The sequence below is a fragment of the Symphalangus syndactylus genome, chromosome X (assembly GCF_028878055.3).
Source record: "Symphalangus syndactylus isolate Jambi chromosome X, NHGRI_mSymSyn1-v2.1_pri, whole genome shotgun sequence".
NCBI classification, from domain to species: domain Eukaryota; kingdom Metazoa; phylum Chordata; class Mammalia; order Primates; family Hylobatidae; genus Symphalangus; species Symphalangus syndactylus.
Genome location: NC_072447.2, coordinates 28,800,428 through 28,822,544, shown reverse-complemented (window position 1 = coordinate 28,822,544; position 22,117 = coordinate 28,800,428). Strand labels below are relative to the sequence as shown.

At 41.4% G+C, this 22,117-nt stretch overlaps 2 protein-coding genes across 5 annotated transcripts in view; one reads left to right on the top strand and one right to left on the bottom strand.

Moving 5' to 3' along the window:
* Positions 1-12,273, top strand: part of FANCB (FA complementation group B) — a 190,103-nt gene extending 177,830 nt beyond the window's left edge. The window contains exons 14-15 of the transcript XR_010119591.1: positions 1,975-2,052; positions 11,780-12,273. The gene's annotated coding sequence lies outside the window, so the exon portion shown is untranslated. The remainder of the gene's footprint in view (positions 1-1,974; positions 2,053-11,779) is intronic.
* The window catches only part of GLRA2 (glycine receptor alpha 2), a 227,814-nt gene that overhangs the window by 13,941 nt on the left and 191,756 nt on the right, over positions 1-22,117 (bottom strand). The window lies entirely within an intron of this gene.

Genomic DNA, 22,117 nt, shown 5'->3' with positions numbered 1-22,117 from the left:
AGGCTGGAAAGAACTACATTTCCCAGAATTCTCTTCTGGATTGGTTGCAGGTTAGGATTTTTCAGTAAGAGAAACTTGGAAGATCTGGAAGGTAGAAAGGAAGCAGAGGCTGTTACTTTTGGGAATCACTGGGGTCAGAAGAAGCTGCTTTGTTAGACACAGTGGCTAGACCTTTCTGTGGACTTCCACTTTATGATCTTACTTTGGTGCCTAGACCTGGTGACTTCTCAGATTTTTCTGTGAACACTTGGTTTTCTACTCAGAACTTCATGTTAAGTCCCATCTTTTGACTATTGCCTTTTAGACCTTAATCTCCCCAGTTACTCCCCCACATTCATATACAGCCTAATTTCTATATTAAACCCTTGATTTTGGTACTACTTTTAATGTCTTTGTCTTCATGACTATACCCAGATGGATACAGGTATACAGGTACTCCAGATTTTTAACTACAAAACACCATTTTAATGCAAGTAACTATAGTTTTTTTTTCAATTAAGAATGATTATCTTAATGTACCAAGCGTTGGATAGAAACAAGGATAAAGAAGACAAAATCCTGCACTTGAAGTCAGTGTGCGATTAGTGGAGGGGATCTAGAACATGTAGACGAGTGATTCTCAACTAGGGTCAATTTTTGCCCCCTAGGGGATCTTTGGCAATGTCTGGAGACATTTTGGTTGTCACAACTGGGAGAAGGTGTTTTACTGGCATCTAGTGGATAGAGGCCAGGATACTGCTGAACATCCTACAATGCACAAGACAGCCCCCGCCACAAAGCATGAATTATCTAGCATCAAATCTCAACAGTGCTAAGGTTGGGAAACCCTGATATAGACAAATGACTATAATATAATGTGATATCTGCTCCGGCAAAGGAACAGACCACCAGATACTATGGAAAAGGTAATGTTATGCCAAAGCAATTGAAGGAAAGCTAGATGGCATTTTTTTTCTATAATAACATGACAAAATGCACTGCCTCCGCCATTTGGCCATTAGTTGGTATCTTTTAACCATCTGGCATCTTAATCGTGGAAGATTTGTTACAAAGGACAGAAACGCACTCATGGTAGCTTAAATAAATGGGGCTGTCTCTAAGGAATTACTATAAGAAAATTATTGTAAGATAATCTCATAAGTTTCCAAGGATAGGGAAGCAATGCCCTGTAAAGGTGAGAAGCCTGGCTCTGGAGCCAAAACTCTGGTTTCAAATCTTGGCTCTGCCACTAACCATTGTGGGAACTGGGTAAGTCACTTACTACATGCCTCAGTCTCTTTTGTAGTAAAATAGAGATGATGTCTCCTTCCTTAGAGGGTTTTTTTGAGAGGATTCAGAGAAATGTACATTAAAAGCTTACATGCCTGGTATATAGTGTATGCTCAATAAATGTTAGCATGATGGTATACACAGGGCTGTCTAGCCCAGGAGTTCCAGTGAGCAAGTCAGGAAGTGAGATTGTTCCAATTTCTCAGGGCTCATACTCTCTCCTATTTCTGCTCTTCTCTTACCAGGTTCCCATAATCATGCATGTTCCAATCAGGCCACACCAGCCTCAACTCTATGTGAAACTGTTCAACTCAAGTCCTCACTATCATCTAATTAGAGTATCAGAACCTCTGTTTGAATTCTTGAAAGAGAATCTCATTGATATTCCAATTTATAAACAGTTGTCCCTGGGTCACTGGATGGAAAAAGGGGTAGGATTATGAGAATACAAACAGGACAGATTGAGAATAAGTTTGGGGGCAAGGGAACCCTCCCAGGGTGGTGAATGTTCCTGAAAGTGACAACACATGAGGAAGCATAGAAGGAACAAGAATAGAAGGAACAACAAAAGCTGGCCTTGAGAAGAGATAAGCCTGGCTCATATGACAAGTATTTTCAAAAGAATGAAGGGCTCTTTTGAGTTCACTCATATTTGTATTAATGGATCCAAGGAAACTAATCAGAGACTATTGGTTGATATTACAGGGAGACAGAATTCAACTCTATATGAGGATGAACTTTTAACAACTCTGTGACTGAACATGGAACATACCACCTTGGAAGGTAATGAACTCACGATTGCTAGAAATAGTCAAGTATTCAGCCATTTGTTGGAAATGTTGAATGGGTTAGGGGACTAGGTGAAAATTTATATCTCTTCTATTTATGGAGTCTCTGTGTGTAAAAACTGCTAAGTTAAGAAGTCTAAGAGGGTAAACCACATTGAAGGTGCCGGCCCAAGTTCAGGAAAGATGTATTTGATAAGCTATGTCCTGCTATGGCCCTCCATAATCTCTCAGAAGTTTCTAGTCCAGTTTTGAGAAACCCTGTTCTAATATAATCAACTGTAACAACAGTTCAGTTCAGGCATATTTCCCTCTTTCAATTATCTTTGACTTAGATAATATTTTATTTCATCATTTTTAAGGATTTTAATTAGGCAACAAGTCCCTTTGCTGCTGTTATAATTTTGAAGATGACTCTAATATAGAATATATAAAATATAGAATGTAGAATAAGAAAACTCCTAATATAGTAACATGTAACCTCACATTATGTAAATAATGAATGTATGTCCTTTTAGAGGCTGACACATGGTGTTCGCAGAGGCCTGTCTTTATTATATTGTTTTGATAGCCTAGAGGCTTCAAGCAATGATATTAACCTTCCAGATAGCCACTACTTTCTTTCCCCTCTTCCCTGTTACTTCTCAATTTCTGCTGGAAGTAGCTCAGAGGGATGAAAGTCAATGCTGTTTGCAGTGGAAGTTTGGTGAGTTGTTTGTTTCTGCAGGGGGCTCAGTAAACTCAAGAACTGAGAACTCAATCACTAGGATCAGATCTATATTTGGTCTGGCCCTCGATGTCTTCCTACCAACAACTTAGAAGAGACAGGTTAGGTTCATGATGAAATCGCCCAGGTGTGACTTGGAGAAGTGTTAGGCAGTTTCTAGCAGTGGGGCAGTGGGGCATGTCCTGAGGAGAGAGACATCTGTGGGCCATCACGTCATTGCTTTCCATAGCTGCAGAACAAATGTGTTTCTCCAGGTGAAAAACTATAAACCTGCTTTCTCTGGCCAATCTTATCTCCTGAATTTGAATGATGTTGGTAAGCTAGCTCTTCTTTAATGAATATGGACTGTAGGTTCTGTTTTAAAATTAGCAGTTACTGAAGCAGGTGAACACTGTAAACCATCAGGAGGCACTTTCCTGTTGCTTCTCTCAAGGACATTCAAAGCAGCAGAGTAAGGAGGGGGTACAGCTCAGTGGTAGAGCATTGGACTGCAGATCAAAGCAGCAGAGTGAACTAGAAACACAGTCTACGCTCCATTATTCTGGCTTATGATTTAGCTTTGCTGATCATCTCTGTCCTAGCTCCCTTATGCTTTCCCTGCAACCATTTGTTTGTTCACTGTTGCTTATAGCTTCTTAAATGCAACTCTTGCCGAAAAAAAAATGGAAAAAGAAAATGGAAAATTATGGATCAAATGAGAATTTGTTTGGTGGAGTATCCGTAGTGCATTTCCAAGAGCTCCCCTTTTCTCTGCTTCATTATTACGGTTACCAGATTTAATATTTCAGAGAGAAAACTTGTCTATAGGCCCAGAGGGAAGATTGATTGAAGTAAACACAGAAGACAGATTGGTCACTATGGGAAAATAATGCCAGTATCTGTTGATCTAATTGTTGACCAACTGAGTTTCTAGTTAAGAAATTGTGCATGAAGGTATGTAACACAGTATTTGGCACATGATGGGGAGTCTGTAGCCCTTCCCTGCTCCTTTTTTAAGAGACAGGGTCTTGCTCTGTTGTCCGGGCTGCAGTGCAGTGCCGCGATCATAGCTCACTGCAGCCTTGAACTGCTGGCCTATGTAGCTGGGATTACAGGCATGCGTCACTGGGCCCAGCTCTCCCTTTCATTTTCAAAGATGTCAATACAATAGTTATAATCAGAGGCAAAAAGGAAAACCTGATATGGTTCTAAGAAGACATATTTTCATAGAAAATGGACTTAACTCCTGAGTTGCTGTCTCTCTCTCTTTCTCTCTCTTTTTTTTTTCTTTTTGTGTGGAGACGGAGTTTCTCTCTTGTTGCCCAGGCTGGAGTGCAATGGCGCGATCTCTGCTCACTGCAACCTCCGCCTCCCAGGTTCAAGTGATTCTCCTGCCTCAGCCTCCCGAGTAGCTGGGATTACAGGCGTGAGCCACCATGCCCAGCTAATTTTGTATTTTTAGTAGAGACGGGGTTTCTCCATGTTGGTCAGGCTGGTCTCAAACTCCTGACCTCAGGCCATCCACCCACCTCGGCCTCCCAAAGTGCTAGGATTACAGGCGTGAGCCACCGCGCCTGGCCTGATGTCTCTCTCTTCCCCCCAGCTGTGTGCTGTATAATTGGACAGATGTTGTGTCCAGCTGAGGATGACACAGCTTGAACTCTGAAGGCAGGTCACAGAGTGATGAGCCCGCTGGGCCATGGGCATCATAATACTCAGGTTGGCGTGTGAGTGTGGTCTGGTCAAAAAAAAGCGAGGGCTTAGCAAGTTTTAGTGAGGTGCAATATAGTTGGTGCAATATAGTTAGTGCAACATACACCTCTTGTCCCTGTCATCATGGCAACCAAATGACCCCTCCTACTGTGTCTGTGACTGCCTCTTGAGGGTATGTTAGAAGGTTTAAGCCTGAGATGATCAGGTGAATTTGTTTACCTGGCCTGATCCACCCTGAGAGCACTGGCTTTCAAAACTTTTTGCCGTGAAATACTACAGGTTCTCACTTACATGTGGAATCTAAAATAATCAAACTCACAGAAGCAGAGAGTAGAATGGTGGTTGCCAAGGGATAGAGTGAGGGGAAAGGGGAAGATGTTGGTCAAGGGATACAAAGTTTCAGTTCTGCCAGATGAATAAGCTCTGGAGATCTAATGTACAACAATGTGACTACAGTTAACAATACTGTATTGTATACTTGAAATTTGCTAAGGGGATAGATCTTTAGTGTTCTCATGAAAGAAAGAAAGAGGGAGGGAGGGAAGGAAAGAAGGTAGAAAGGAAGGAAAAAAGAAACTGGTAACTGTGTGAGATGATGGACATGTTAATTAGTTTAATCATGGTGATTATTTCACAGTGTATACATATATCAAATCATCAAGTCGTATACCTTAAATATATATGATTTCTAATTGTCAATTATACCTTAAAAAAAGCTAGAAAAAAAATACTGTCATCTAACAGTGCATGCAACACGCGCGCATGCACACTCACACACATACCTTTTTTGCTGTCACTCAAAGTAGGAAAACATATTTTCCATTACTAACCAGGACAGACATACACACACTTCCACACACATTAATATATCTAATGGCAACGAAAGTTTCACAAAGTAGTAATACCATGATATTTTCTTTTTTGTTGTTTTTTTGTTTTTTTTAGAGGGTGGAGGGTGGGGGGTGGGTTAAAAAACTACCTATCAGGTTCTAAGCTCACTACCAGGGTGAAGGGATTCATACTCCAAACTCAGTATCATGCAATATTCTCATGTAAAAAAGCAGGCGAAAGGAAGATAAAGGAAATAATAAGTATTGGCCGTATGCAAGGCACTGTTCTTCACGTGCATAATCTTGCTTGCTCCTAACAGCAACCCATGAGAAAGGACTTTATTAGACTCTTTCTACAGATGAAGAAACTAAGACCCAGAGTGGTTAGGCCATGACTCTAATCACCCAGCAAATAAAGCACCAGCCAGGATTTAGATTCAGCCAGCTGGACTCCTGGCCCTAAGCTTATGTCACTATGTCATGCTTCTCTCTCATATTCTTTTTTGCATGTTTTGGGGAGAAAAAGTATATATTATTAAGAGGACAGGAATTCAATGGCAGTAATTCCAGAAAATGGTGCTGTAATGAAACATATTGACAGGATAGGGTACTTGGCTGGGATGAAGAAGGCTGACTTTAAGACAGGTATTTTTGTAAGTTTTATTTTCATCAATCTGTCCTAAAAGACAGGAAGTGTGAAAGAACATTCAATGATTCTATGTTGAATTAAGGCAGCTCAGGTCTGGCAGTCAGGAATTGGCTGTACGACATTCAGCAAACCTTGTAAACTCCCTGTGGAGATATCACTGCCAAACTACCATAATTTGAAGCATTTTGTGCTTTCCAGAATGAAGTTGTATGACTATTTAGAATTATTGTTTTACTACAATGCATGTGTGCACAGTTCAATCTTGTTAACAAAGGTGAAGCTCCTCACTCTATCATGGATCCTGTTGCATGCCATTTCAGATCATTTCCTCCTTGTGTATGTGAACACAGAGCTGAGAAGGAACCTTCTCAGAGTTATAGGAAAAGGTCTTTCATGGGGTTCCCATTTGGCTCCTAATACCAGAATGATAATCCTAGGCTAATTAGTGATTACTCTTCTTGAGAGAAACAAAACAACAAGCAACATAGGGTTAAATTACTCTGTATGATTGAAATCTTTCACAATTAAAAATAAATAAAATTTAGTGCAAAACACAAGCAGCCATAGTAATAAACTTAATATTTCTTACCAAGTGAAAATAATTCTATTTAAAGCTTTGGAGCTTTTAACCATGTCTTCATAGTATGCCTCGTTTTAGACTGTGCATATTGCAACATGCATACAATTTAAAAGTGGACTCTGTGCAATATATTCTAGAGCAGCACTTCTCAAGCTTTAATGTGCTAGTGCATCTCCTGAGAATCCTGTTATAAAGCATGTTTTGATTCCACAGTTCTGGGGTAGGGCCTGAGAGGCTGCATTTCTAGCAAGCTGTAGGTGATGCTGATGCTGCTGGTCAACAGATGACATTTAAAGAAGCAAGGTTCTCAAACTTGGCTTCACATTGCAACCACCTGGGAAGCCTTATAAAACCAAGATGTCTGGGCTCTACACATAAATATTCTGATTTAATGGTCTGAGGTGGGGTCTGGGCATTTAGATTTTAAAAAGCTCCCAGGTGTCTCTAGTGTGTAACCAGGATTGAGAACCGTGCTGTAGTGGGGGGTTACCTTGTTTCTAGAAAATACCAGAGCTCATTTCTGGTATGACTTCTGTTGCTCTTGAACAAATCCTAGCAGCATAAGATAGAGTGAAATGAAGTGGAGGCATTTAATAACTTAACCTCCTGATGTTTTTACACCCATGTCAACATTTTGAAAAGCAGTTAAATCATACATCCAACAAAATTCATGCCCCTGTTCATTACCAGTACAAAGAACCATATTTTGGATCCCTGATTTGCTATATGATGTAAATAAAAAGAACTTTATGTAGAGTAAAAGAGTTCACTTACAAAAGAGGAAATTCTTAATGAAAGGTTTTTCTGACTATTTTGTCAATTGGGTTATACTAGCTCTAATTAATTACTCCTGACAGGAGTGACATCTTTATTCATAAGCAGCTTGCACTCATGAAGCTAAACCTCAGTCCTCTGTGTGCAAAGCATACTTCTGTCCCTTAGATTAGGGTTTTTCAACCTTGACACTATCCATATTCGGGTCAGATGATTCTTTGCTATGGGCACCATCCTGTGCACTGTAGGATGTTTAGCAGCATCCCTGGTCTCTACCCATTAGAGTTCAGCAACACACACAGTCCCCAACCCCAAGTTGTGAGAACTAAAAATGCCTCCATACATTGCCAAATGTCCCCTGGGGTGGGGAAAAATAGCTCCTGGTTGAGAACCACTGCCTTAGATCAAACAAAGCTTCCATGTCATTGACTCTCACTTTCCTCTTGAAGGTCTTGGAGTGGGAAGCTCTCCAGGTTCATCTGACGTAAATGTGTATCAGCAAGGCAGGATAAGGCTACTTTCTAATGAGCATTAAATGCCACCTTTAAGAGTGTTTCATTAGTTTCATAGTTTTCATTACCTATTTAATTATTTAATCTCTGTTTCATTTACTGACAATAACAAGATGAGTTTAGAATAACTTACAGTTAACATTCTAAGATAAAATGAACTCTACAAATGCTGCTTCTTTCTTGAGAGTCTCCCCCCCTCCTTAAGAGCTGGAAGTACACTGTACTCTCCCTTCCTGGGAATTGCCACAGCTCCAACTATAACTCTTTTATGGTTCTTAAAATTCTTTACCTCATATTAGAACATTTTTGTACTTTTTTTCTGATATTGACCTCTAAAATTTTGTGAAAACAGGTTTCAAGCAGTTTTTGTTTTTTATCTGCCCCTTATCTAAAACAAAACACTGTACAAGGCAAGCATTCAAAAAATATTTGTTGAAGAAATGAAATCTAGGATTGTCTAGCAGCTTAGAAGGAAAACTAAGAAGGCAGGGGTCATTTCCTTTTACCCACTCCTGCACAGAGCCGAGGTCATTTATTTTATAAACGGTTATACTCGCGTCTGATGCTGCCTCATCAATCAGGTGGGAAATAACTCCATTTAAGCATATTGTCCCCAAATCAGCTTGTTAAAAACAAGAATAACAGTGATAGAGACAAATTACTACCATGGTTAGGCAACCCCACATCTCTCTGATGTAATGCCAAGGAAGCACCAGACTTTTCTGTCATTTAGCTCGATATTTTTATGAGAGCCCAGTTATGCTGAAATAACTACAGCTCAAGTTGCCATCAAGAATCTTACACCATTGTGCAGGATCTGGATTTTAAAGTGGAAAAAAAGAATCTTACACCAGTTAAGAGCTAGATAGTGAAAGAAGAAGGTTCAAGGTATCTACCATCATAGTCTTTATGAAACACTAGTAGAGCTGAAGGCACAGGCTTGATTTCAGGGACCTAAAGCAATAGAATTGTGTTATGAAACCTATTTTAGAAGCTCAGCAGCACAGAAATATTTTAGCAATGCCAACTGTAAGGTACAATAAAGAGAATGTAGTTGTTTATCTGTCATTTGAATAAACCATTGTTTGACTCCCAGGGATGCCACTTGCTGCTCCTAGATTCCCTCTGTTTCCACACTTTAGGCACAAAAAGTCCTCCAGAATCTGTTTGCTGTTTAGTGAGGAGGCCGAGGATGGGGTTCAGTGGGTTGTGATTCTCATGAGGTCCTTGGCCTAGGAGGCAGTGCACCTTAGTTTGTTTTTGTTCTCTCCAAAGCAACCCTGAGATGAGGGATTGCATGCAAGAGGTTTACTTGGGAGGCAACAACAGAAGTGTGGTGAGGGAGTGGGGAAGTAGGACAAGGAAAGGAGAAAAGTCAATAAAGGATGTGTGAATAATCAGCAGGTGACCACTGTTGCCAAATGGGGCTCAAACCTCTGAGAGACTGAGACTTGACTTACCAAGGGTTGAGGAAGCTTGGTATTTGGCCACCAACTCCCAGTTCTCATTGGTTGAGGGCCACTCCTGTAGCATTCACCTCCTGGCACTTCTGGACTGCCCTGAGTGTGCATGGAGCATGCTACAGTGCCCCATGGATGCTCTCAGAGTTGCAGTGGAAACCATTGCTGTTTGTGGCAGGCAGGATAATGCCTACCAAAGATGTCTGTGTCCTAATCCTTGGAACCTGTGAATATGTTATCCTACAAAGCAGAGGGGCCTTGCAGATGTGATTAAGAAACTAAGGATGGAGAGAGGGCCCTAGATGATCTAGGTGGTCACAATTTAATCACATGACTCTTAGAAATGGAGAACGTTTCTGAACTGTGGTCAGAGGTAGACATGGCAATGGAAGAAGGGTCAGAGAAATGCAATGTTACGGCTTTGAACAACTTTCACCTTTGGAGAAAGGGGACTATGAGCCAAGGAATGTAAGTAGCCTCTAGAAGTTGGAAAAGTCAAGAAATCAGATTCTCCCCTGGAACACTGTTATATAAATGAGCCAAAGATGGCCTCTGAGTATTGTCCCCTTGGTTGTTTATTTCCCCACTACAGGTGGAGACCTGTTATCTCAAAAGCTTACTGGCACCAAACTCAAATTTTACACATTCCATTATTTTAAAAATAGCCTAAACGAGCAGACTTTTAGCCATCTAGAGGCTGACTGCTTTGCATAGCCCATGAAACCATGCCTAGCATCTGCTGGCCATTGATAAGATAGAGCCTTGCACTTATAAGGCCCCATGGCACTGCTGTTCTTTGAAGCTCTCTGACCCAGAGGCTCCCCCACTGTGCAGCTGAGCAACATCACCTAGACAGGTGAGCCCCCTCTGATTCACCTCCCCACTGGGAGTCCCCTTGTCCTCTCCTCTCTGTATGGTGGCCCCTCTCTCTAAGCCTCTGGATCATTTCATGCTGTGAGGGGCCACCTTTTCACGCAACTCTGTCCAAGTGCCACCCAATAAACTTTGTTGTGTATTACTGCCTGCGTGGTCGTATCTTTTTCTTTGATATGGCCCCCAATCCCTTGAACCCCCGTGACAACCCTCCAGAAGCAATGCAGTCCTGCCAATACCTTGATTTTAACCTAGTGAGGCCCATTTTGGACTTCTGACCTACAGAACTGTAGATAATAAGTTTTTCCTGTTTTAAGCCATTAAGTTTGTAGTGATTTGTTGCAGCAATGATAAGACACCTTTGTTACTGCAAAGAATTCAAACCAGAAAGCCACTTTTATATTCACACTTAAGACAAGCTTCACTAAGTTTATAATATACATCCCAGATTTGGAAAGCTAGTTCTAGCAAAATTACAAAAAGGCAAACAAAAATAGTAATAATGATCTATGCCTCTAGGGAGGGGCTTCAGGGAAGTGTAGACTAATTATACAATTAAGGGTGTTTTTAAGTTGAAATGCTGAAGCAGCATTTTCCTGATCTTGTGCCTTATTCCAATCTGATCCTTTCTATACAGAGTGATATTTCCACTGTTCCAATCTGATTGTAGCATTCTATCATTTATAAAGCCTTTTGGTGGCTCGCAGTTCAAGAGCAACTGAAGTCTTCCTTCCTTTTAGGCCCCATGTTTTAGCACTTTCCAGACTCAACTCTTTATGATGTAGTGAAAGCATCATGTCGTTTCTAACATCTGAACCTCTGCATAACTGTTTCCTCAGCCTGGATATCCTCTTAATTTTCCTTTTGACCTGGCAAATTTCTACTCCTGTGTCAAGACCCAGACAAAGTCTCAACTCCCTGTCACTACCAAGTGGAGAAGATGCTTTGTCCTCAGTCATCAATTTAAATCATGCACTTAAACCTTTCCCATAGCTCACAAAATTCTGTATTGAAATATTTGTCTGAGCCTGTCTACCCCAGTAAACAAAACAACACAAAAAGGACACTAGTTGATACAAGTTTTCTTTCTCATTTAAACATTGAACTCCCTTCAACAAATCTGTAAAGCAAAACTCCCTTAAGAAGGTCTGTGCAAAACTAGAACTTCAACTAAATTTGATAACTATAGAAATATAAAGAATCATTGAAATTAAAAGCTAGAGTTAACTGTTTTATTGCAAATAAAGGAGTAAATAAGTGGGCTAACTGCCACATTTTATTGCTTACAATTATTTCACTTATGTGTAAAATATTCTCCTTTCATTCTCATCTCTTCTTTACAATATCTCCATTTCTCTACCCTGCTTGGACCATCAGGTGATTCATATTTTTATCCATTCATCCATCCTGTTTGGAAAAACCCTCAGCTTGGATCCAAGATTGGCTTCACGAGCATGCAACCTGTGCAGACACACAGGGTCCATACACAGAGGGGTGCTAGGCTTAGTTTAATGCTCTGCTGTTGCCATCTTGAAATTCTTAATCGTTTTTGAACCAGGGGTTGCCCATTTTTATTTCAGTCAGTCCTGCCTGGATCAATTGTGGAACCCACCATCTTGTTATTCTAGGCTGCTGAGCTCCTCTGGAAGAACCTCACCGAATCCAGCACATTGATGCCCCTACATATCCAATTTCCCCTACGTCCGATGGACCCTAAGGCTGCTTGAGAAAACTTCTGTGGGTTCCTGGTGATGTATTTCGCAATTCACAAACATTTCAAAGTTTTCCCACTGTTCTCACACCTCCTACTCTGTCACCTCCCTCTTTATTTTTTGAAAATGAATGTGTTTCCTGTGTCACAGAAAACAATCAGATGCCATCATGTGGGGATTCCTTCAAAATCCTGTCCGCCTACCCACCCACCCACAAACTTGCCATGTCCTTATTCTTATTCCTTCTTTCGTCTCCCAGTTATCAGAAGGAATACCTTCTACTGGGTATGGCTAGTGGCTCCACCCAAGCATGCTCTCCCACCTTTCCTCAAAACTCCTGTAAGTAATATTATTCTCTCTTTAAACAACTCTCTTATCAGCAGCATTTAAATGTACTCAAGTTGCTCATTAAAAAAACACTAAATAAAAAGCAAAAGAACCAACCAACCAACCAACCAACAAAAAAATCCATGGCCTATATGCCTCCTCAGCCACTTCTGTCTCTTTTTCTTGGATAAAATGGCTACATTCAATTTCCTCACTTCCTCACTGTCCACTACTATACTTCCTAAAATCTTGTGTCTGCCTCCGTCTCTCCACTGAGCCTGCTGTTGTTGAGCTTACCAATGTCCTCTGACTTCCTAAAATCCATGGCTGCTTCTTAGCTTTTATTTTATGTGAACTCCACATCTTTAGATACTATGAATTTTCTTCCTGGATATGTTTCTTTTTCTAGCCTCTGAGTGATTACATAGCCCTCTGACCTTCTCTGTCGCTCTCATAGGCTCCTTTCCCCCTGTCTGTCTCTGATATGCTGGTGCTCACAGGGCTTTGCCCTCAGCCCTCTGCCTTGCCTTATACTACCTTCCCCTTCCATTTCCCCTTCCTGCCCCTTCCATGCCCCTTCCTGCTTTTTCTCAACCTTTGTCCTCCACTTCTCTTCTCACTCTGTACACTCCTGCTGGGTAATCTCATCTACTTCCATAGCTTTAACCTCCATCTATATCCTAATGACTTCTCAGCATGTCTGTCCAACCCAGTCCTCTCTTCTGAGTGCTAGACTGCCTCATGGACATCGCTACCTCCATCTCTCACATTTCACCTATCCCACACTGAACTTAATCTTTGCCCTCGCACTGTCACCAACCCAATCTTGTAACAACACTATAATCCCCCTCTTGATAAAGCCATACTCCTGGAAGTCATCTTAGACTTCTTCCTCTTTGCATTTCATATATTTAATTAGTACATGTTCTGTTGATTTTGCTTTCTTATTTTTTAAAAGGCCATTTAATTTCTTAATACTTTTCAGGCCCTTATCACCCCTGGTTTCTTTTTTTTTTTTTTTTTCTGAGACGGAGTCTCGCTCTGTCACCCAGGCTGGAGTGCAGTGGCGTAATCTCGGCTCACTGCAAGCTCCGCCTCCCGGGTTCACGCCATTCTCCCGCCTCAGCCTCTCTGAGTAGCTGGGACTACAGGCGCCCGCCACCATGCCTGGCTAATTTTTTGTATTTTTAGTAGAGACGGGGTTTCACCGTGGTCTCGATCTCCTGACCTCGTGATCCGCCCGCCTCGGCCTCCCAAAGTGCTGGGATTACAAGCGTGAGCCACCGCGCCCGGCCCCTGGTTTTGATTACACCAAGAACCTTCTATTGTTTTCCTTAGTCCTGCACTGTTCAAAACATGCTCCAGAATGCTTCTCCAGAGTGCTAGATTACTCTTTCCATAATGCAAATCTGACCATGCCATTTCCCTGTAAATACCCTTAATGTCTCCTCATCACCTTCAGGAGGAATTTCAACCTTCTTAGCATGGTGCAGTCTTTCCTTGCCCGGAACCTGCTTAGTTCCCCAGCCTTCTGTTTTGGTACTCATATTTAAGGGAGCCCACATATTGGCTTGGTGCTTGTCTTAGTTGGCTTTTTCTAGAAGACCGTGAGGCAGAAATGTGAGTTCAATTACTTTATTTGGGCCCTGATCCCAGGAAACACCAGTAGAGGCATGGGGAAGTGAGGCAAAGCAAGGAAAGACATCAATTCAGGGTGTATTAGTAAGTCAGTTTCACTGTGGGAAACTGGGGCTCAATCCCACTGGTAGCCAATATAAAACATACCTCAGAGGGACAAGGAAACTAAGATATTTATTCCTAGGCCCCAACTATGATTGGTGGAGGGCTGTTCCTGGAGTAAGTCACCCTCTGTCTCCCCACATCAAGGCAGAGTGAAGCTTGCAGTAGGAAGCCCATCAGAGTACATAGAAACAATGAGTGCCATGGAAATATGGATGGGATATTGATAATACCTACCACAGGCCCCCTCCGTGTTTTTCCATAGCACTTCTATGGCCCGTATCATGATATGTATCATATGTATGTAGACTAATAGGCAGATACGTTTCCTGTTTTTCCCTGGACTATGAATTTCCCAAGGGCAGAGCCTATTGGACTTTGTGGGTGACTCATAGTAAGTGTGCAAGATATTTACACTGAGTATATGAATGAATGAAAAAAATGAGGTAGTCTGAAGAGATGAGACTGAGGGTAAGGGAAATAGAAAATTAAGAGAAGAAAATTAGAGGTAGGAAAATGTGATTCCATAGGAAGGAAGGTAGGAAAGGAAATGGAGAAAATGGGAAATGGTCTGAGATAAAGTAACAGTTGGAGGGAGACACTAAAATGACAGGGTTTTCATTTGCAAGACTACTTCTACAAGTTGCTTCGTATTTTTCCAAAAGAGAATTCCATATTGCAAGCCCTAAAATAACAGTCTATCCTAATACCTAGAAAAATGGAACATGCTTAGAAGAAAACACCTTAAAAATATTTCAGGTCTTGGCCGGGCGTGGTAACTCACGCTTGTAATCCCAGCACTTTCGGAGGCCGAGGCGGGCGGATCACGAGGTCAGGAGATCGAGACCATGGTGAAACCCCACCTCTACTAAAAATACAAAAAATTAGCCAGGCACGGTGGCAGGTGCCGGTAGTCCCAGCTACTCAGAAGGCTGAGGCAGGAGAATGCTGTGAACCCAGGAGGCATAGCTTGCAGTGAGCCAAGATCGTGCCACTTTACTCCAGCCTGGGTGACAGAGTGAGACTCCGTCTCAAAAAAAAAAAAAAAAAAAAATACTTTAGGTCTTTATGTCCCTGACAAGCACCAGCTCTATATCCTAGTGGTATAGGCAATTACAAAGTACCATGACATTTATTTATTCATAATGACTTTCATAATAAAGTCCAAATCCGTATCCATGCAAGTCTATTAAAGCCTAATCTAAACTCCTCAATCTTTAAGATAAAAAGCAAACACACCTTTGGCTTCCCTGGGGAAGCAGTTACAACCTTTTCAACATTGTGCTTGCTAAGGAGGCAGTAGTTGCCTTAATTAATGATCTGTGAAATCTTATGTAAACACCTTGTGCAAACAGGTGGCAGAATATGGAAAAAAGTTAATAAAAGAGAACACACACCATTTCACTATATTCTTCTTGAAAGGAAAAAAATAAGAGTTATGATTATGGAGTTTCCTTTCCAAGGACAAGGAAAAAGGAGACCTATAGGGATTTTGTGTCTAAACATCTTTTACAAAACACCTTATTCTCTGTTTGTTAATCTTTCAGTGGCCAATTTCCCAAAATGGAATTGATCACTGGGGTTAATGTCTTGGATATGACTATGGACATATTAGTAGCAAAGGTATGGAGTATGATTATAGCATTGCTATTATTAAAAGGTATTTTAGGGGTTTTCTGAAACATCACTTGTCACCTGACATTTGTTAGAAAAATAAAATATTGGATCCTGTTCTAGCCTACTGAATCAAAAATCTCTCTAGGCCTCCAAGTGATTCTTATTTGCACCGAAGTTTGAGAAGCATTGGTCTAGAGCAGGATGCTCAAGGTGTGGTCTGTACCCGTGCAAGTCTGTGAACTGTTAATTGTGTTCTGCGACTAGACAAGTGTGCTTATTATGGGTTATTCTCAATTCCTGTTCTTATTGCTTTTCTAAATAGTGAAGCTTCTTATATGCCATCTCCCAGTTTTAGTAACAAACCGAATAAAAATGTTTCCACTGGATTCCTTCTAGAATGGTTGAAACCACTGTTCTTATATTTAACGCTGTCCCACTGTCTTCTTTTTCTTTTTATACTAAACATCATTGTGTGTACCTGTTGACTCACATACATCCAGGTATTAATCCTAAAAATAACCTTTCATTATGACTTTCCACACTACTGAGTATTTCCTAAATAGGTGTAATAAATAACATTTTTTCCTACCCACATAGAAGCCTCTCCATCTTACAGAATCTGGATATTAATTCAGAGTCTGAACCTAATATTTTCCAGATGTGGACCCTGCCTTACTTCATGCATGAAGCATAGTGTCATAGATCTGTTTTTTTAGGACATGTGGTGTGTGGATCCATATGATTTGTGTCTTAATAAATGAAGCCAGTCAGATGGAGCTTTCCTTCATACTTGATTGAACATACATTTGGATAAAGAAACCAAATTTCAAAGACAGGCTGCTGGGTAGAATTTGCCCTTTATAAGAGAAAGACAACAAGCCATCACCCAATGGGCTCCACCTATGTACAAATCTTGCAGGAAGAGTTCAGTTTGACTGAGGTTAGCAGAACTGAAAGAGCTCTCCTGATGATGCACAGATAATGTTTGCAGGTGAGACATGATTTGCATATAAGAAAGAGAAAACAATTGAGACTGTTGCATATCAAGAAGTATAGCCTGACAATGTGCTAAACCAGGGTTTCTCCACTGCAGCACTATCAGCATTACACCTAGGTAATTCTTTGTGTGGGTAGCTGTCTTATATATCCCAAGAGGTTTAGCCACATCCCTGGTCTCTACCTACTAGATGCTAGTAGCTCCCCCTTCCCAGGTGTGACAGCCAAACAGGTCTCCAGACATTGTCAAATGTTCCCTGGGGGCAAAATTGTCCTAGGTTGAGAACTACTGCTCTGAGATTTTGGAGAGGAAGAGAAAAAGGTAAGAAGCCTTAAGCAGGATTCTCAAAGTTGACCCTACTCTAATTATAATTCATGAGTTCTTCATTTGCTTAGATTTGTTTGTTGATTAGACTTAGTGGTAGTGATATCTGCATTCCAACAGCCTTCTTTCAAAGTCCGTTTACATTCTAATTGGGTTTGAAGGATCTTAATGGGTTCTCTACATTAGGGGAAGGTTTCCATGCATTTAAGACCTAGTTTAGTCCACTTTTCTCTTGTTTAGACACTGAAGAGTGAAAACACAAACTCATTATTTTATTCCTATGAATAAAATTATTTAAAAAGTTGTATATAGGCCATATTTTGCCATGCAATCTAATTTCCCTTTGTGGAAGAAAGACAAGAGGAGTAGAAGTGGAAGAGCTATTGTAGCTATTCTAAGATATTTGATTTTGACTTGTACAGGATGTTCCCCAATACATTGAACACAAAAACCTTTATGACCCAGAGTTTGCTACATACCTATGTGGGAGAGACAGTGGACACAAAATGAGCGATCACTAAACATAGAACTTACTATGTGCCAGGGCCTGTTTTATGAGCTTTATCCAGGGAAGCTCATTTTTACCACAGTTCTATAAGGTAAATATTATTATTCATTTCTGTACCTCTGAAATTGAGGTACAGAGAGGTTTTGTTTTTAATTAAACTGCCTACCAAAGTCACAGAACTGTTACATTATAAAGCCTCGATTTGAATGCTGGCAATTTAGCCCCTTCATTTTAGGAGGAGAAAACCACAACCCAAGTTGCCTTAGACAAATTTAGTCTAAGATCCTGGTAAAGTGAGACAAAACAAGGCCACTTCATGATTTTGTCTAAGCACAGACAAAACAAGGTCACTATGCTACTTACAAAATACTGAACATTCTTCTCTCTTGGTTACAATTACTGCTCCTTTTTTTTTTTTAAGACGGAGTCTGGCTCTGTCTGCCAGGTTGGAGTGCAGTGGCGCGATCTCGGCTCACTGCAAGCTCCACCTCCCGGGTTTGCGCCATTCTCCTGCCTCAGCCTCCCGAGTAGCTGGGACTACAGGCGCCCACTACCGCGCCCGGCTAATTTTTTGTATTTTCAGTAGAGACAAGGTTTCACCGTGTTAGCCAGGATGGTTTCGATCTCCAGACCTTGTGATCCACTCGCCTCGGCCTCCCAAAGTGCTGGGATTACAGGCGTGAGCCACCGCGCCCGGCCTACTTTTTTTTTTTAACCAATTACAGTTTTATTCTCATTCTAGTCGGCCTTTCTATAGATAAGATTTATTGAGATCATTGAATTTCTCCCACTTTCTGACAGTATCTGATCTAGAGTAAACTCCTGTTTCCTTAGACTTTTCCCCTTCAAATCAACCAATTTGTAGATGGAGATCAGCACCCCCCACCCCTCATTCTATGTGTTCCCCCTCACTGCAAAGAGTAGTAAACCCACCTTGTTTGTTTAACTACAGGTTTGTTCCTGGTGGTCATTGGCTAAAGGGCGTTGACACTTACTTGCCTATGGTACAAATCCAGAAGTGATACCTAATTTTCCAAATGACTGAATCAATATCACAAAGATTAATATAATCTAGAACAATGGCCAAATTCAACAAAATAAATATTTACAGGAATAAATATAAAGTCCTTTATTTAGGTTAGAAAAAAATCAAGAACATAATCAAGAGGGGATAACTTGATAGCTATTCATGTTAATAATAGAAAAAAAACCTGGGAGTTTAATAAGAATTAGCAAGGTCAAAATGAGCCAATCATGGAATATGACTACTTAAAAGCAATACTGTAATTTAGTGCTCTATTAAAAGTATTCAAAAGTCCAGATAAAGATAGGGGATACTACTTCTGTTTCATGTTATATATTGATCATGCCTAGACTACCTTTCAAATTCTGTCACTTATACTTCAAGATGCCCATTAGCAAACTGTAGATAGGGGTAACCAGCATGGTGAGGGGCTGTTTGCCATATCATAAAAAGGGCTAGATCAGTTTAGCAGAGATTCAAGAAGACCCACCAGCTCTCCATCCTTAAGTATTTGAAGGGATGTCTCCAATAAGAGAGGACAGAGATTTTACTCCCAAAGAATAGAAGTGCTGGTCTAACTGGGGAGATTCTAAACATGGATTGAATTGTACTTTCTGGAGGTGGAGCCCCATGGATTTAAATGATCCACTCCCAGGTGACCATTTACACTGGGTCCTTCTAGCCTTCACCAGTTGCGCTTGCTGTACCACTGGAACGTGAAGATCTAAAACCCTTAGAACACTGCAGAGGAAACAGACAGTATGGGGCTTATGGGCCTACCAAGCAGAGGAATAAGGACTTCTAAGTTGTTCTCCTGCCTGGGCCATTGCGTTGGGGTTCGAGGCTAAAATTTGGATTATTGGTCTGTTTTTGTTTTCTGTTTCTTTGTGATTCACTTTTGATAGGCTGTATGTGTCCAGGAATTTATCCATTTCTTCAGAGTTTTCTAATTTGTTGGCACATAGTTGTTCAAAACAAGCAGCCTTTTATTTTATTTTATTCATTTTTTTAACTTCTTTCTTTTACCTTAAGTTCAGGGGTAAAAGTGCAGGTTTGTTACACAGGTAGACTTGTGTCATGGGGGTCTGTTGTAAGATTATTTCATCACCCCAGGTCTTAAGCCTAGTACCCATTAGTTTTACCTGATCCTCTCTGCCCTTCCACCCTCCACCCTCCAAAAGACCCCAGTGTGTGTTGTTCCCCTCTATGTGTACATGCGTTCTCATCATTAGCTCCCACTTAGAAGTGAGAACAAGTGGTATTTGGTTTTCTGTTCTTACATTAGTTTGCTGAGGATAATGGCCTGCAGCTCCATCCATGTCCCTGCAAAGGACATGATCTCACTCATATGTGGAATCTAAAAAATTTGATCTCATGGGGGTAGAGAGTATAATAGTAGTTATCAATGCCTAGAGAAAATGAGGGGGAGGGAGAGATGAGGAGAAGTTAGTCAATGGGTACTATGTTACAGTTAGATAGGAGGAATAAGTTCTGGTCTTCTATTGCACAGTTGGGTGAAAATGGTTAATGATAATGTATTGTATATTTCAAAATATCCAGAAGAGATGATTTGGTGAAGAAATAAGTGTTTCATATGATTGATACAGTAATTATCCTGATTTGATCATAATACAATGTATAAAACCTCAAAACCTCACATTGTACCCCATAAATATATACAACTATTATGTGTCAATTAAAAACAAAATAGAAGAACAATAAGTAAAAGGCAACTTGTCATTAGATGGCCCACATGCCATAACCATGTTCTCAAGCAGCCACAATTTCTATTTAGTAGCTGAACAAAAAGAAGTCAGGGCGGGGTGGAGCCAAGATGGCCGAACAGGAACAGCTCCAGTCTACAGCTCCCAGTGTGAGCGACACAGAAGACGGGTGATTTCTGCATTTCCGTTTGAGGTACCGGGTTCATCTCACTAGGGAGAGCCAAACAGTGGGTGCAAGACAGTCGGTGCAGCGCACTGTGCGTGAGCCCAAGCAGGGCTAGGCATTGCCTCACTCGGGAAGCGCAAGGGGTCAGGGAGTTCCCTTTCCTAGTCAAAGAAAGGGGTAACAGATGGCACCTGGAAAATCGGGTCAGTCCCACCCTAATACTGTGCTTTTCCAACAGGCTTAGAAGACGGCACGCCAGGAGATTGTGTCCCGCACCTGGCTCGGAGGGTCCTATGCCCGTGGAGTCTCGCTGATTGCTAGCACAGCAGTCTGAGATCAAACTGCAAGGTGGCAGTGAGGCTGGGGGAGGGGCGCCCGCCATTGCCCAGGCTTGCTTAGGTAAACAAAGCAGCCAGGAAGCTCGAACTGGGTGGAGCCCACCACAGCTCAAGGAGGCCTGCCTGCCTCTGTAGGCTCCACTTCTGGGGGCAGGGCACAGACAAACAAAAAGTCAGCAGGAACCTCTGCAGACTTAAATGTCCCTGTCTGACAGCTTTGAAGAGAGTAGTGGTTCTCCCAGCACACAGCTGGAGATCTGAGAACGCACAGACTGCCTCCTAAAGTGGGTCCCTCACCCCCAAGCAGCCTAACTGGGAGGCACCCCCCAGTAGGGACAGACTGACACCTCACTCGGCCAGGTACTCCTCTGAGACAAAAACTTCCAGAGGAACTATCAGACAGCTGAATTTGTGGTCTCACGAAAATCTGCTGTTCTGCAGCCACCGCTGCTGACACCCAGCCAAACAGGGTCTGGAGTGCACCTCTAGTAAACTCCAACAGACCTGCAGCTGAGGGTCCTGCCTGGTAGAAGGAAAACTAACAAACAGAAAGGACATCCACACCAAAAACTCATCTGTACATCACCATCATCAAAGACCAAAAGTAGATAAAACCACAAAGATGGGGAAAAAACAGAGCAGAAAAACTGGAAACTCTAAAAAGCAGAGCACCTCTCCTCCTCCAAAGGAACGCAGTTCCTCACCAGCAACGGAACAAAGCTGGATGGAGAATGACGAGTTGAGAGAAGAAGGCTTCACACGATCAAACTACTCCAAGCTACAGGAGGAAATTCAAAACAATAGCAAAGAAGTTAAAAACTTTGAAAAAAAAATTAGACGAATGGATAACTAGAATAACCAATGGAGAGAAGGGCTTAAAGGAGCTGATGGAGCTGAAAGCCAAGTTTCGAGAACTACGCGAAGATTGCAGAAGCCTTGGTAGCCGATGCGATCAACTGGAAGAAAGGGTATCAGTGATGGAAGATGAAATGAATGAAATGAAGCAAGAAGGGAAGCTTAGAGAAAAAAGAATAAAAAGAAACGAACAAAGCCTCCAAGAAATTTGGGACTATGTGAAAAGACCAAACCTACGTCTGATTGGTGTACCTGAAAATGATGGGGAGAATGGAACCAAGTTGGAAAACACTCTTCAGGATATTATCCAGGAGAACTTCCCCAATCTAGCAAGGCAGGCCAACATTCAGATTCAGGAAATACAGAGAACGCCACAAAGATACTCCTCGAGAAGAGCAACTCCAAGACACATAATTGTCAGATTCACCAAAGTTGAAATGAAGGAAAAAATGTTAAGGGCAGCCAGAGAGAAAGGTCGGGTTACCCACAAAGGGAAGCCCATCAGACTAACAGCTGATCTCTCGGCAGAAACTCTACAAGCCAGAAGAGAGTGGGGGCCGATATTCAACATTCTTAAAGAAAAGAATTTTCAACCCAGAATTTCATATCCAGCCAAACTAAGCTTCATAAGTGA